The sequence below is a fragment of the Chinchilla lanigera genome, unplaced genomic scaffold (genome assembly GCF_000276665.1).
Source record: "Chinchilla lanigera isolate Chin_1 unplaced genomic scaffold, ChiLan1.0 scaffold00001, whole genome shotgun sequence".
In the NCBI taxonomy this organism is placed as follows: Eukaryota; Metazoa; Chordata; class Mammalia; order Rodentia; family Chinchillidae; genus Chinchilla; species Chinchilla lanigera.
Window position 1 is genome coordinate 17133230 of NW_004955402.1, and position 16118 is coordinate 17149347.

Genomic DNA, 16118 nt, shown 5'->3' on the forward strand with positions numbered 1-16118 from the left:
TTCAAGACCAGCCTGGGCTACAAAGTGATTTCAAAGCCAACCTGAATTGGCTTTGAGAGAGGGAGCAAGACCCTCTCTCAAAGAGACCAAAAAAATACAAAAAAAAAAAATTAGTCCTCTATTGCATAGATCATAAAAAAAAAAATATTCAAGGTAGATAAATCCAGGAGTTTCAGTTTCTTAAAGGTATTTTGGCATGATCTCAGTTACTGTTAGAAACACTGATGCTACGCCACTTAATCTTAGTTGTCAACCTGAGTGGATAAAGAGACTCCTGGAGTGGTGACTGGATCATGAGGATGTTCACTAGTACTGTGCTTATCTGTGGGTTAGCAAGCAGATGTCAATAGCGAATGTGCCCTCAGTGGCAGAGCTCAGTTGGAGGTGGGTCTCTGGGCGTGCTTTTGGCAAGTATATCTCTTTATGATGATTTTCCTGGAAATCTGCCTCACGGCCCCTATGAAGTAAGCAATAGTATGCCATGCTTTTCTTCCATGATGTTCTAACTGTTTTAAGATATGCAAGGCCTTATTTTGAATAACATTCACCCTCCTGTGAGATAAATACCGGAACAACACTCAGAGGCCACTGAAGTCTTGACCCAAGGAGGCGTGGCTACTCCTTCCACTGACAACAGAACATGGCATCATCCTCGTGATAGTGCTTTTTATCAGCATGCAGAATGTAAGAGTTGTGGGGTCAGAGAGTTTCCACTCCAATTTGAAAGGAATGTCTGAAAGGCCTAACAAGGGGCTTCTGAAAGGGTTCCCTGAAGCTGTGGGAATGACGCTAAAGCTGCAGTGGAAACCCCCAGAAGTCAGTGACGCTAGGAATATGGCGTGTGTGTGAACGAAAGCTGTAGGCTAGGAATGGATCTAAGCCGAGACAGGAGACTCTGTGGGCTGCAACAGGCCAGGTCATAAGTGTTGGGTCTCCATGGCTCTTTGGAGTTTACATATTACCATCATGTGGCCTGGATATCAGATACAAAACTACAGGATGTAATGCTTTTCCTGCTGGGTTTTGGTCTTTCTTTGGTCAAATTATTTTCTATTTCTTTCTCCTTTTTAATAGGAATGTTCTTCTCCACTGCACTTTGGGATTCTGATTTTTATAGAGGTTCATGGCTAAGAGTTTGCTTTGAATTGCAGAATAGCTTTGAGCTTGAACTTTTAAAAATGCTGGGACTGTTGACACTGACAGGAAGGGATTATTGCTTTTCAAGGTGTAGACAGGATAGTTGTGTTATATTTAGACAGATTATGAATTTGCCATCATCTATTTGTGAATTAAATACAGTTTACAGGAGATGTGTTTGGGTAGCAAGATGTAAAGGGATTGGATACAATGGTTATGATGGAGTTTCTATTTGATTGGCTTTGGGTTAAGTTCTAGTGACTGGTGAAGCACACTTCTAGGTGTTCCTGTGTGGGTCCTGGTGGTATAGCTTTGGCATCTACGTCTAGCTCCTTGCCTTTTTCTCTCCAGCAATCTGCCCTTCCTCTGCTTCTTGGTAGGTTTGAACTAAGCCGCTTTGCTCAGTATCACCTTTGTACAATCATGTGTCTTCCTTGAAACCAACAGTTCATGGAGGGGACTCATGAGCGAATGAACCCATCCTATTTTAAATTATGGGCATCAGGACAGAGAAATCTGACAAAGTAGTATGTCTTTTTAAAATTTAAGATTTTTATTCTAGGTGTGAAACTTGGGGCCTTTAAACTGAACTCTGTTCTTGGTCCTTATTTATTTATTTATTTATTTATATTTTAAAAACAGACTCTAAGTTACTAAATTGTTCAGGCTGAGCCTGATCTGATCTTCCTCAGGCTCCCAATGTGCTGGGATTACAAGAACGTGTCATCAGAGCTAGCTCAATAGTATGTTTTCTTTTGAGACATTTCAAATCATATTTTAACTCCTTTTGAATGTGAGTTACTTGTTTCATTATTAAGTTGTCTGAATTCCTTTTATATCCTGGACATTAACCTATTATCAGGTATTGGTATGAAACTAGTTTCTCACATTCTGTAAGTTATCATTTTGCTCTGTTCATTGTTTACCCTGCTGTACAGGAGATTTTCAGTTTGTTTGACTTCTATTTTTGTTTGTTTGGTTGTTTGTTTTAGTTGCACATTGTAGGCCATAAACAAGAAATCTCTGACTATTCCAACATTATGAAGAATTTCTTCTGTTTCCTTTTGGCAGTTTCATAGGTTCAGTTCCTACATTCAAGTCTTCAATCAGTTTGAGTTGATAATTTGAATCAATAATTGTAATATTCATATTGATCTAATTTCATTCTTCTGCATGTGGATATAGTTTTCCTGGCACCTTTGACTGAAGAACCTGTCCTCATTTCGTGTGTGATTTCAGTTCCTTTGTAAAAATATAAGTAGACTGTAAATGTGTGCAGTGATTTCTGGACCTGCTAGTCATTTCCACTGGTTCATCTCTTTTTTTTTTTTTTCAAATGCCAATTGCATGCTGTTGCTCTGTACTTCACTTTGAAGCCAGGGAGTGTAACACTGCCTTTGTTCTTTTTGCTCATGGTTGCTTCAGCAATTTGATATTGTTTTGGTTATATATACATTTTAAGATTTTTCCAATTCTGGGAAGAATAATGTTGGTATTTTGATGTGAACTGTATTGAATCTGTGGATTGCTCTGAATGGAAAGGATATTTTGATAATATTAATTAATCCAATTCCTAGACATCAGGTATGTTTCCATTTCTTTATATCCTCATTTCATTTCATCAATACGTTTGAGAGTTCACTTTCTCCCTTTCCAATGTGGACACGCCCTTTGTTTCTTATTTTCCTAAATGTTCTAGTTAGTATTTCTAATACTATGTAGAATAAAAATGGTGAAGGTGACATCCTTTTATTTTTCCAGACCTTAAAGTAAATGTTTTCAATTTTTCCCCCTTCAGTATGGTATTAGCAATGGATTTGTCATGTATGGCATTTATAGCTATAGAATTTTGTTGAGTTTTATCATTAAGCAATGTTGAATACCTTGCTGTGCTTCTATTGAAATAGTATTTGTGATGGATGAATGTGGTGTATCATGTTTACTAATTTGCATATATTAAACAACACTTGCATCTCAGAGATAAATCCCACTCCATCACAGTGAATGGTGTTTTTAATTTGCTGTTGCATCTGTCTTGTTAGTATTTTGTTCAGGATCCTCACATCTATGCTCATCTGAGATAGTGGACCTTCGTTTTCCTTTTCTTTCTTTTTTTTGACCTTCGTTGGTATCATCACGTTATAGAATAGTGTGAAAAGATTCCGTTTTTAATTTTTTGAATATTTTGAGAATAATTAGCATTAGTGATTTGTTAAGTGTTTAGTAGTTGGTAGTGAGCTTTGCAGTGAGGTCATCAGGTCCTAGACTTTTCTTCAGTACAAGACTTTTTATTAGTATTATAGTTTATATCTGGGTATCTCACCAAAGCGTCATGTGATCACAGGTGTGACTTTTTGGAAGTAATTGGATCATGGGGGAGTGATACTTACTTACCAATGAGTTTATTGCTAAATGTGTTGTTGTGAGGTGAAGCCTGGTGAGAGGAGGTGGGTCTCTGGGAACGTGGCCTGCAAGGGTCATCTCCCTCTCTCTCTTGCTTTTGTGGTTCTTTACCCCCTGCCTGCCATTCTCTGAGTAATTCCCTTCTGCCCAGTTTCCCTGTCTTGGAGCCAGTCAACTATAGACAAAAACCTGTATGAACAGTGAGGAAAAATAAATATTTCTTTCTTTAACTTATAGGTGTCAGGTATTGTGTCCCAGAAATGAGAAAGTACTTATGAAGTTTTAAGACTCAATATCAGTGCTTATTATTAGTCTTTTCCAGTTTTTTAATTTTCATTATTCAAGTTGGGTACTTTGCATGTGTCAAGGAATATGTCTAGTTCCTCAAGATTTCAAATTAGTTGACATAGTTTTTCATAATAATTTGTAATGATCATGTATTTCCGTGTTATAAATTGTAGCTCTCCATTTTAATTTCTGACAATATTTGAATTCTCTGTTATTCTGGGTTTGCTAAAGTCTTGCCCTTTGTTTATCCTTTCAAACAAATTCCTTGTTCATTGATATTTTGTATAGATTTTAGTTTGGTGTTTATTTCCAATCAGAGATTCATTGGTTCTTTTTTTTATACTAACTTTGGACTTTTTTGTTTTTTTAGTTTGGTGAGATGTTTTCTTAGGTTGTCTACTTGAGATTTTTATAATGTAAACACTTATTCCTATGCCTGCTTTTGCTATATCTTGTAAACTGTTATATTTTTCCATTCTTTTTTATTGTTTCCAATTTCATTTGTCTAAAATAAATTCAATTTCTCTCTTAGTTCTTTCATTTATTGCTCAGGAGCATATGCCTTAACTTCCACATATTTATACTATTTCCAGAGTTCTTCTTGTTGATTTCTACTTTCATTCTATTGTAGTCACAAAATGCATGATGTTGTTTTGATGTTTACTAATATGTTATGAGTTTTTGTACCCTAACACATGATACATCCTAGAGAAATGTTCCACGTACAGTAAAGAACAGTGTGTATCCTGTAACCACTGTATAGAATATTCTACAAATTCCCATTCGTTATGTTCAGTCTAACATGTGAGTAGTATATTCATGAAGAATGTCTATATACCATTCTAATATATCTTGATCAAGGTACTTTACTCCTATGAATCCTATTTTTAATCGATAAGAGAAATTTGTGAAAGTTTAAATAAAAAAGTTATGCCCATCACATATGGAGTTTCTATTTATTAATAATTTGAAATATACACAAGTTGACTTTTTTTCAAATAATCTCTAATTTGTATTCTTGTTTTTATTTTAAAATTGTACACACTTCAAATTTATGTTACCTTCTGAATGGATGAAGAAAAGAATAACATATATGTATACAGTTAATGTTAATATCAAAACAGGAAAGTTAACAGTGAATTAAAATGCATGAAATATATTGTATATTATAGGAGTTATGACATCAAGTTCGTACAATAATTCATTAAATGTATAAAGGAAACACTGTCTCTATGCTGGTTTGAGCTGGGTTCTGCATTGTAATACATCTAGAAATCTGAAACTAATGGGAAAATCTTTGCCAGATTTAAACAACTATCAATAATCATAGGGTTTCAAATAACGAGATATAAAATAATCTCTGTGAAAAGAAGGGGAAAAGTGGTCGGGTAAAAAATATAATTCTTTGAACATGTTCTCAATGATATCTTCAGACAACTTTTACTCTTCACGTATTAAGACTTAAAACATAAAATTAGTAGATTCATCAAATGAACTAGCATCAAATAGAACTAGCATCAAATAGAGCTAGCATCTATTCTTAAACCTTTAAGTGTCTTAGCTTAATTATGTCTTCTATTAAAATTACTGTATTCTAAATGAGAAAATCAAACCCACTAAGTATATATACAGTTTGCCATTCAATTATGAAAAAGTTCTTCACTGAAAATAATTAGTTAGAAATTATGCTTCCTCTAGTGTAAAGATTAAGCCAGTATCATGTAGAAGCTTTTGCTGTATAATCCTTTAGCTGCTCTGCCCTCAATAAATAAATGAATAGCTTATTTTATATATATATATATGTATACATATATATATAGCTAAAAATGCATGTGAGCTTTTGCAATTTTCAAAAGGCAAATGATGATTGTTACTATTCAAATCTTTAATTATTTGACAATATTAGACTATACATGTAGCAAGTATGCAATCTGTTTTTTTCCATTTATATAAATATCCTCTAGAGATTAATTGTTTAGACAACGTTTTTGGTTTTGTGCATCTCTCTTGGCCCTCTACTAATTACAGTCATATTTTCCCTTTTCCTCATTTGCTTATGTAGTGTTTTATTTGTTTTTTATTTTTTTAAATTTTTAAAAATTATTTTTGGTTTTTCTCCGGTACCGGGAACCGAACTCACGACCTTGCGCATGCCAGGCAGGCACTTTTGCCGCTGAGCTAAATCCCCAGCCCCCTTATGTAGTGTTTTAAAAATTGTTTGCTCTTCTTTCGCTACATTTCTTAATTGAAGGACAGTCTTGGTAAGTGAGAGTAGAAGATGCATCCTATCTATGATATGCTTTATGTGAGAATGATTCCTGCGACCTCCTTCCAGGCTCTGAACTTTGTTTTGGGGGGTTTTCTTTTCTGTGCTTTTTTAAAATTTAAGGTACATTAAATGGGGGCTAGGTGTTTTAGGGGATTATCACTGTGTGACAAAAAAGGTTTCTCATTTTTGGATTTTTCCATTGAAATTCACACAGTAAGAAGTTCCTATCGTGTTCTTATTTCTTGCCTTTCCCCTTTTCTGCTGCAGGGCATACATCAGTAGGACATGAAATATTATTTTTATGCTACCTGTTCTCCTCTTTTACTCTAGCACAGCTTGACTTGACCCTAGACAAACAAAGCTAGTATTTTCCCCCTTAGCTATTATCTTTCCACTTATTACAATAATACTAGTGGGGTTATGTTTTTATCAGACATCTGCATATCATAACATCCTCTCTACTTACGAAGTACTTGATTATGCAGGAGTACTGAGTACTATGCTATATTGTGTGATAGGGAAACTAGTGCAATGGGCTCATTTTATTGGAGCGGATTTAGAAAGTTAGTCTCATAAGAGATTGTAACTGGCTTTACTTAATTTTTGAGATAATGTGGTCACCAGAGAAGTTACTACTTTTTAAATTTCTTACATTGGGCTGCATCTAGCAGATCAGAGGCCCAGACCATTAAGATAACTTGATTGAGATCCCTACGGGGATAAAATATATGCTATAAATTGATTTAGGACAGAAGTGTGACATAATTGAGGAAATTAGTTTCTTTAGAACTGAAAATTCCTTTTCAAACTTAGTTGAAAATGTTCATATTGTTCATATATAGGCTTTTCCCACCATTTCATTAAATTCGCATTCCCGTGCACTTCATAAAATCACTTATCGATATGCAAACTGTGAAATTGGTATAATTTAACAAATGGGCCTTTTGTCCTTACTTAAGATAATTTAAAACTTTTTTAAAATTATGAATGAAATTTTGGGCTAAACTTCAGTTTAATTTGGTGTTCAGAGTGTCCTGGGTAACAAAGTATTATATTTCATGGAGTCAAGTCTTCACAAAGAAACAATAGTTATGTCCAAAATAAAGATTTGTATATGTTTATAATATTGCTTTACTGATAGTTAAGTATTATTTTCCCCCAAATTTTGTAGTTTATCCATAGACTTGCTTTAGTCTTATCTACTAAGCCAGTTTAAGAGAAAAAGAATTAAACTTGAGCAAATTATTAGTAACGAAGGGCCAAGATCTCACAGCTTTCTCCATGTAGCAATGATGATTTTCTTCTTGTCAACTGACATATTTAAGAGGATCTTATATTTTTTAAAGTGTTTATTTGAAGGCCTAGAATTTAAAATTGAGGACCACAGATTCCAGTAGAAACTAAAATGTGTCCTATTCGGGTGGAATTTTTGAGGTCTTTTTCCAAAATGAATTTGCTGGAACATTTTAGATATAAATAATGATCACATTCATTACAGGGAAAACATTTGTACCTGTACATGATACAACGTGATTCTTTTTCCATCCCATTTCCCTCCCCTCCCCTTCAGCCCCTCTTCCCCTCCTTATTTACAAAAGCTTTGTTTCCATTTTTCCTTCTGTTTCTCATCATTATTTTCTTTTTTCTTCCTTCCTTTCCCTTCCGCATCTCTAGTTCTCCTTCCCACTGAACATTTGCTTCCTATTTTGAGGTCTCTAAAATGATGAAAAGGAAAATAAACATGAAAATCACATAAGCTGTGGGTAAATAAATATGACTGGAGGATAAGTTTTCTCCCATAATTCCCTGGTCAATCACAGATCTGCTCAGATCATACCATTGTTCTAGAAAGTAGATTATGCACTCACCAAGATGTTTTTTCTCTCAAGTAACTATCGTTTGACCTTTCAGCACACTTACACAGTTGTCACCACAGCACTAGTAGGGGCTGGTGCACAAACAGAGTCACTGTTGTGAGTTTTCTTTGATATCTTTTACTGATTTCTATGGCTACCCATTGCTCTCTTCCAAAAAAGAAAATATTAATAACTTTGTATAATAAATGTTGAGTGACAATTAGCTACAGTTGCAGTCATTATGTGCAAAATAACTATGCTGTTGGACATAGTTATTTTCCTCCAAAAGCCTAAGGTAGGTAAGAAATTTATTGGATTGGATTATAGTGTATTTCATTTCACTTTATTTTATCCTTTTTACAAGGAATTGAACTCAGGACCTTGTGCTTGTCAGGTAGGTGCTCATGCTGCTGAGCTACATCCCTGACCCAGGAAATTTATTTTAAAATTTTACTTCCTAGAGAAGATTATGACTATCTTGTGTTCAAATTAAATAAACAAAGTGCTCAGAAGGCTTATGCAGTTTTTTTTTATTTTAAAAAGAAGCAAATTACAAAATAATAACAATGAAGACAAAAGCAAAACAACAAAAACAATACAGGATTGCAAAGCAAGATGATAGGAATGAGTGATGGTTGCTATAGTACATGTTGTTATCTCTAACGAAGCTGTTCAGGTTACCAGATGTAAGAATTCAAGAATGATCAAACAATTAAGGACAATATAAAGTAATAATGAGCATTAGAAATGATACAGAGCTTCACTAAACACGATGGTAGGAATTCAGCAACGGTTGTTATATTGCATATTGCTGTCTTCAAATTGGTTGTACATAGAAGCATGCAAAATTGGTCAAGAAAAAAAATTAAACATTAAGTGTTCCTTTCAAAAACCAATAGCCATTAGCAATACAATTATCCCAGCTATCCTTGGATATGCATGTAAAAGTTTTCTTTTTATTATTTTAAAGAGAAAAGAGCAAAAATGAAATAACAAAAAGACATAAAGAAAGCAACATAGAAATAATTAAAATGGTAAGAATTTCAAAATAAGGTGATAGGAAATTAACAATGGTTGTTATATATTGTTATCTTCAAAGTGGTTACTCATATAACCAGATATAGACATGTAACACTGATCAAACAATTGTACATGAAGTGTTCCTTTCAATAAACCAACAAAAATTAGTAATAATTATCTTAATTATCTTGTTACATGTATATGTATTTTTCCCTTTCCTTCTTTCTTATTTTTCTTTTCCCTCATCCCAGATATTCTTTTCTTTGAACAGTTTCTTTCCCTCTCACAGTATCTATTGTACTTTTCATACCACAGCGATATATGTGCACCCATATTTATAACATCACAATTTGTAATAGTTAAATCTTGGAAACACCCCAAATGTCCATCAACTGAGGAATGGATAAAACAGATGTGATATTTTTATACAATGAAGTATTACTCAGCTATAAAGAAAGATAAATGAGAGTCTTTTATAGGTAAATGGAGGCAACTAGAGACCATACTCATAAGAAATAAATCAGACTCACATGTGTGAACATCTATTGCCTCCCTAGTATAAGAACCTAAAAGAGTAAATAAAAACTTATAAAGCTTTTGAGCATTAGTAAAGTGGGTTTTTTTCAGATGTATCATTCTCTGCCTTCCTGCTGGAAGAATTTAGCAGAATGAACATAATGACAAAGTACATTGGTTTTCTTTGTCCACAATTTCTCTGTATATGTATCTGTCCCTCTAGAACACTTAATGTGAAGGAAAAAATTAGTAATATCAAAGAATCAAAACCTTACCCATGAACGTACAAAGAATTTTATCCTCAAAGGAGTGGCAAGATATTCTTCAATTACATCTTTCAAAGTTGACATCCACCTAACACAGAATACAGCAAAATGATTTAGGGTAATAGTTTCCTTGGTAATCTCCAGAACATTAAGCTGATTTTTAGAATGAAATGATCATGGTAAATTTTAAAATAGTACACACATTTTGCAAAAATTCATAATATAATATTGTTCTTGAATCAGTGGTAAATTAATAGAACTTTTTAAAAAGCTAGTATATTCTTTTGTATTAACCTTTTGAATGATTATTATGCCATATGTTAGGTAATTAATAATAAGAGCACTTGAATTAATCCTTCCATCTGGTCTAGAATATGTTTAGAAAGACACGCTTTACTTTTAGTGGCAGATAGGAAGCATAAAATAGAAAACAAAACAAAACAGAATAATTGTGGTTTTGACAAGGTATGAGTTTTTCTCTGATCTAACATAGTTGCAAAAATAGTACAAATTTGGGTAAGTGTTTCTACCACTCTCAGAGGACCCACTCTTAGGAGACCACTCTTTGACCCAGATGATTTAGGCCAATAGCTCCTTATGCAGGTAGACAAATTGATAGAGGACGAAGGAGAAAATGAACACATTAAAAGGAGACTTTGTAGAAGTCTCTTGAACTTTTGACCCTAGAACTCAATGACAAGAATACAGTCATATCCACATATAACAAGATTGTGTGGGAAAGAGTGTATGGGAATTGTATGGGAATTGTACTGCAAGATTGTATGGGAAATAGTTTTTGCAACAGGAATCAACAGGTTCTGTTGCTAAGGAGAAATTGGAGAAAAGGTTTTGGAAATCAGCGAGGAGGCTCTACTACAATTTTTGAGAGATTCATATCCTCAAAAACAATTCATGAATGATTTCAAGGTAGGCGTTTGAAAATTATGGCACTAAGCAAGTCATGCTTTAGAAATGTCTGCAATCACAATCATAAGATATTTTGTGATTGAAGACTCACACCAACAGCTGCAGGGAGCTTCCAAGCCTTCAGCCACAGACCGGCCCTGCATCCTTGGTCCTCTTGTTGTCTTGTTATTTAGAGCTTCCTATTTTCCCTACTTGTCCCAAGATTGTACCATCTTTGCCTTAAGAAGTTCAGATCTTTGGTAACTTTTCCTTGAATTGTTAACATATCTTGCACATCAAATTTCCATCTTTACAACATCCTCATTTCCCATTCTGTGAATGTTTGCCAGAATGTAAAGTTAATAGTCATACTTGGGCTCGGTGATAAAAGAAGCCTCTCTTACATTAGGATGCTAAAGAAATAGTTTGAAGTTTCTTCAGTGCACATAAAGTTAGGTGAAAACCTGAGTTCTTTAGTTTAAACATGATATGTTTAGTTTAAAAAAATACTCTAATGCACATAAATAGTATTTTTTCTCACATAACTAAGGATTTGTATCCATAAATATTTATTACTGTCATTTTGCATTTTTATCTCCACTTTTATTTTATTCAACAGTTGGTAGTATTCTTCAAGTTCAAAGGGAGTTAGGAAATGGGTTCTTGTACTGGGAACAATACAGTGCTGCAGAGTGGGTCACGATTCAGGCACAGTGAAAATTAGATGGTGAGAACACATTCTCTAAGGTAATAAGCACTTGAACAAGTTCAGTTCTAGTTTAAACAGGTACATTTTACAGGTGATTGGCTTTCAACCTTGCTAAAATATCTAAAACTGGGTAGCATGCTTAGAAGAACACAGACAAAATACTCATGTTATCTGATCTTTGTACTCAATGAAGTAGGAAGATCTTCAGAAGAAAATCTGATCAGATCTGCAAATAATTACATGTTTTTAAAAATGTATGAGTGTTATGAGAAAATAAAATTATATACTACTTAAATGATGAGATTTAAAACACAGCAAAACTTATTTCAACTTATAATAATTTTGTCAAAGTTTCTCAAAGTTTTTCTTTTAGCACCTTGAAACTGGATAATGACTTTACAATACTTCAACTTTACAATAATTTGGTTGAAGTGGGAAACAAATGTTTCCTACCTAAGGGAAAAGTCATGAAATTCATGTGGAAGAACTGAGCTGGGTTTGGCTCAGTGCTGAGTATAATTGATTCATCCCCGCTGTTACTTACAATTGTGAGGGAATACTGTGATGATGATTAAAGGACTTCATCTAATTATTATTTTCATAATTAGGATATTATTTTAAATATATGCTAGTGACCATAACATAAATTGAATGCTATTTACTGTAGAATAATATTTGGCAATAAAACAGATAACATTGTACATTCTGAACAAGGAAACACAGATATGGGACATCAAAATTATTTCAGTAAAACATTTCATTGCATAAACCTGTGATGAAGATCTAATTGTAAGGCAGACTTAGTAAGAAAGGACTCATAGTACTTAATTTCATGTTACTGCCCCTCAACCACTAAAAAGATTAGGTCTTCCAGACAACTAGAATTGACTTATTTTGTCATAAACAGGATTCTATTAAAGATCAGTACATTTAGGGCTGTAGGAAGGATTGGCAAGGATGTCACTGGGCAAAAATCTCTATGAAAGATCTATACTCAGAATGAGATAATTCTGAAAGAGTGAAACTTGCTCTGTAAATTAAATAACTGCAATTTTCATTTTGTCTCTTCTTAACAGTGTAAAATTATTATAATCAAGTTCTTGACATGATCTTTTGTAGCACACAGTGTAAAATAAGTGTACATATTTTCTGTTATTCCTTTATGCTCAACTATTTGGCCAAAAAGCAAATCAGTTTGGAATGAAAATGGTCCATATGCTTCTCAATAGGAGTAATTTTATCTATTTGTATAATAGTTTGCACATTCTTCTAATAATGAGATAAAGTATGTAAGGCAAGTTAACATCTGAAATAAAGAGCCAATAACCGGAATTAAAGGGAAAATGTATGACTTTCTAATAGGTACATAACAGTCATTGTTAAAGAGAATTGATAATTTGTATTAGAAAATATATTATGGTCTGTCCATTAGCCATGTACAATGCCAATATTTCCTGTTTCATTATCAATTTCATTTCCCGTGGAATTTTTAAGTGGCTATTTTTTCTTCTCTAAATATTATAAGTGGAGATAATGTTATATTAAAAGAAATGAAACTGCTCTCAAAGGTTTTGAAAGTGGAAGATATACATTGAAACGTTTCACTCGATCTGATAATTGTTCATGACTAAACATTCATAAATAAATACACTAATGCTTAATTATCTTTAAAATGTGAAATTAACTTTTACTTTTTGTATATGAAATCAATTGCTAAGTATAAGTTGCTTGAATTTTATAATATTGCATCCAATTTGCATATAATACACTTTGACCCTGTATTGTTGATGAGGTAATATTTCTAGACCCTTAATGAACATCATTGTCATAGAGGCAAACTACTCATCTACAGTTCAGGTCAAAGTAAAATAAAAGAAATAAGAATTGCTGTTATGCTGTGCTGGATATGGGTTAGAGACATTGTAGATGCACAAAACTCAATGAAAATGTTGAAAAGGTATGCAGAAATTAAAAGGCGATGGAGCCTCAAATAAAAACTTTTGTTGTAGACAAACTCACAACCTAGACAGTCCCCACCTGGGGCCATAGATAGTAGAGGATGAGAAAGCATTTCCGTTACTCTCTGCTCTATTTGGTATCATTCTCAATTCCATTACTTCTACATCCTTGTATAAGAAGAGGATTCCAGTTCCACTTCAAATATGTCTGTGGAAGAGTCAGGTTTAATGTTAAAGCTATACTTCAAATTACTAATTTGGAACACTACACTACGGACATTATGAATCCTGTTTTACTAATATAAAAGGACATTATTTTACTGGAGAATAATGCAACAAACAAATTTGTTTCTCTGCATGTCAATATCCAGGCTCATCCATAAACAGGTTAAGCTTTGCGCAGTGGCAGTATTGTAGCCAATGAGGTTTATCCAAGGAGTGATTATTGCTAATTGAAATATAAACAGGTTAATGATGAAAACTACTAACATTTTGCTGATAAATATGTACTTGAAGTTCTATAACAAGCTATACTAGTTTGACAAGTTGGAGAAGGCAAGACTCTTGAGTTACAAATTTTATATTGTCTGGTGAGTTATGTTTCCTTGGTGATACATACTTGGAGAGACAACTTTTCACCATCAGTGCCAGTGTCTCTATTGTATTCACTATCAAGAGCACTCAGGGTCTGGAAATGTAAAGCTGCCAAAAACGTCTGCCATGATTTCTCTCAATCCTTCTATTCTCTTGTTCACTTCAGTCATCACTTTAATTCTTCATGTATTAGATTTTTTGTTTTGTTTCTATCTTTTACACTGTCTCCCTCATTGTAAGTGGAGAACTTAGGGCAAAGAAAACTGTCATCCAGTCACTTCCAGGTTTGTTTCACCACTTTCTAGAACAGAGTTCTCAACCAATTATTTTATTCATCTTAACCTGAGTACCTCTTGAGAACTACTAAAATTGTATCAGAATACTCGACACCACTCATGGTTGTGTTCAGTGTATGCTGAATGAAATCTTCAAATTCTATGGGCGTTATCACTTTTGTCCTGAGAGTAAACGTCTGTGACTCCAGAGGCAGCCTGGCTGATCATCCATGTTCCTGTATTTAGCATTGCTTCTTCCATCATCAGTATAGGGCATTAATATAGTAACAGCCAGAAGGGACACCAGAACAAGTTTCACATGAAAGTAGGTTACAGTAAGGATAAACAGATTGGTCTAACATCTTATAATATCTTTCACTCTCCCACTTTATGCCTGTAAAATAAATATAACCACAGAAGCCTGAATTTTGAAAAGAACAGTTAAAATGGAGAAGTGTCCAGGAATATTTTGGAAGAGCACCCACTCACTAGGGGTCAGCAAACAAGGCATGCATCAGTTATGTGGCAACAGAGGATTCTTCAGTGCAGTAGCCCTGGCATAATACACGGGCAAGTGTTTCTGTACAACCATGCAAGGGTGAATTTGCAGAACTTGCAGGACTGCTAAGAAACCATGTCAAAACTAATGAGTTTGGAGGGAAACACATGATAAAAAGAAGGGAAAATCCAGCAAAGCACAGTAAGAATAGTTAGGCCATCATAATATGTGTTAAGAGTATGTATTAAGAACTGTGAAGAGAAGAAATTATTAAAAACATAAAGTGGAAAGAAGGTAATATAATTTAATGTATGAAAAATATGTAAAGTCCATTAATACTTTCATAAAGTATTAAAACATATGAAAGATGGGTATAAGCTTCAGGCAAATATAAATAACATGACAGCAGTACCAATAAAATATTTTATTGAGAATAAAAAACAATAACAAAATAACAACAACACAGACAAAAACAAAACACAAAAACAATAAAAATGATACAATTTCAAAACAAAATGATAGGAATTGATGGTGATTGTTTTTTGTTATTTATTTATTTTTTTGGTACCGGGAATTGAACTCATGACCTCAGTCTTGCCAGGCAAGTGCTTATGCCACTGAACTACATTCCCGGCCTAGAGTGATTGGTATATTGCATATTATAACCCTCAGTGAAGTTGCTCAGATTACCATATGTAAGAAAGCAAGACTGATCAAACCATTAAATAGAATAAAAAATAATAATAAAATAAAATACAAATGATACACAGCTTCAACAAAAAAGATGGTAAGAATTCACCAATTGTTATATTGCATATTGTTGTCTTCAAATATGATCATATCAATTAGAATTCAAGCTCAAAAAACACTGAATGGTAAAAACATATTTAAAATTCTAAATACCATAATTCACAATTAAGTCAAATTATGTATATCTATACATTATTGAACAAAGTAAAAGCTAGCAAAGCAAGAAGAAACCTGATAATATTGACACTAGTTTCAGTCTGACTAAGTTTTGGGCCAGAAAATGTATACATATAGATAGTATACATCAAGATGAATAGAGATCTAATGCATATATATATTTAAAAATTTCTCATTTGTTTTTTAATCTCGTTTTATTTTGTTAGTACATGTTTGCAGTATATAAAGTTTACATTCATCTTGGGGCACAGATACATGTACACAACACAATTTGTTTCTTTTTTAATCTCTTTCTCCTTCTACCTTCCTCCCTCCCTCTGTCACTAGAACCCCTTTCTCTCTTTTCATTTGTATTATTATTCTTAGTTTACATTTATGCAATGTAGTGTTTCCATTCATTTGGGTATTTGCTATCTCTACATAGCTCAGATTAGAGAACATGCTTTTCTTTCAAGCTTCTACAGAATGTAAATGCATTTTATTTATTATTATAGC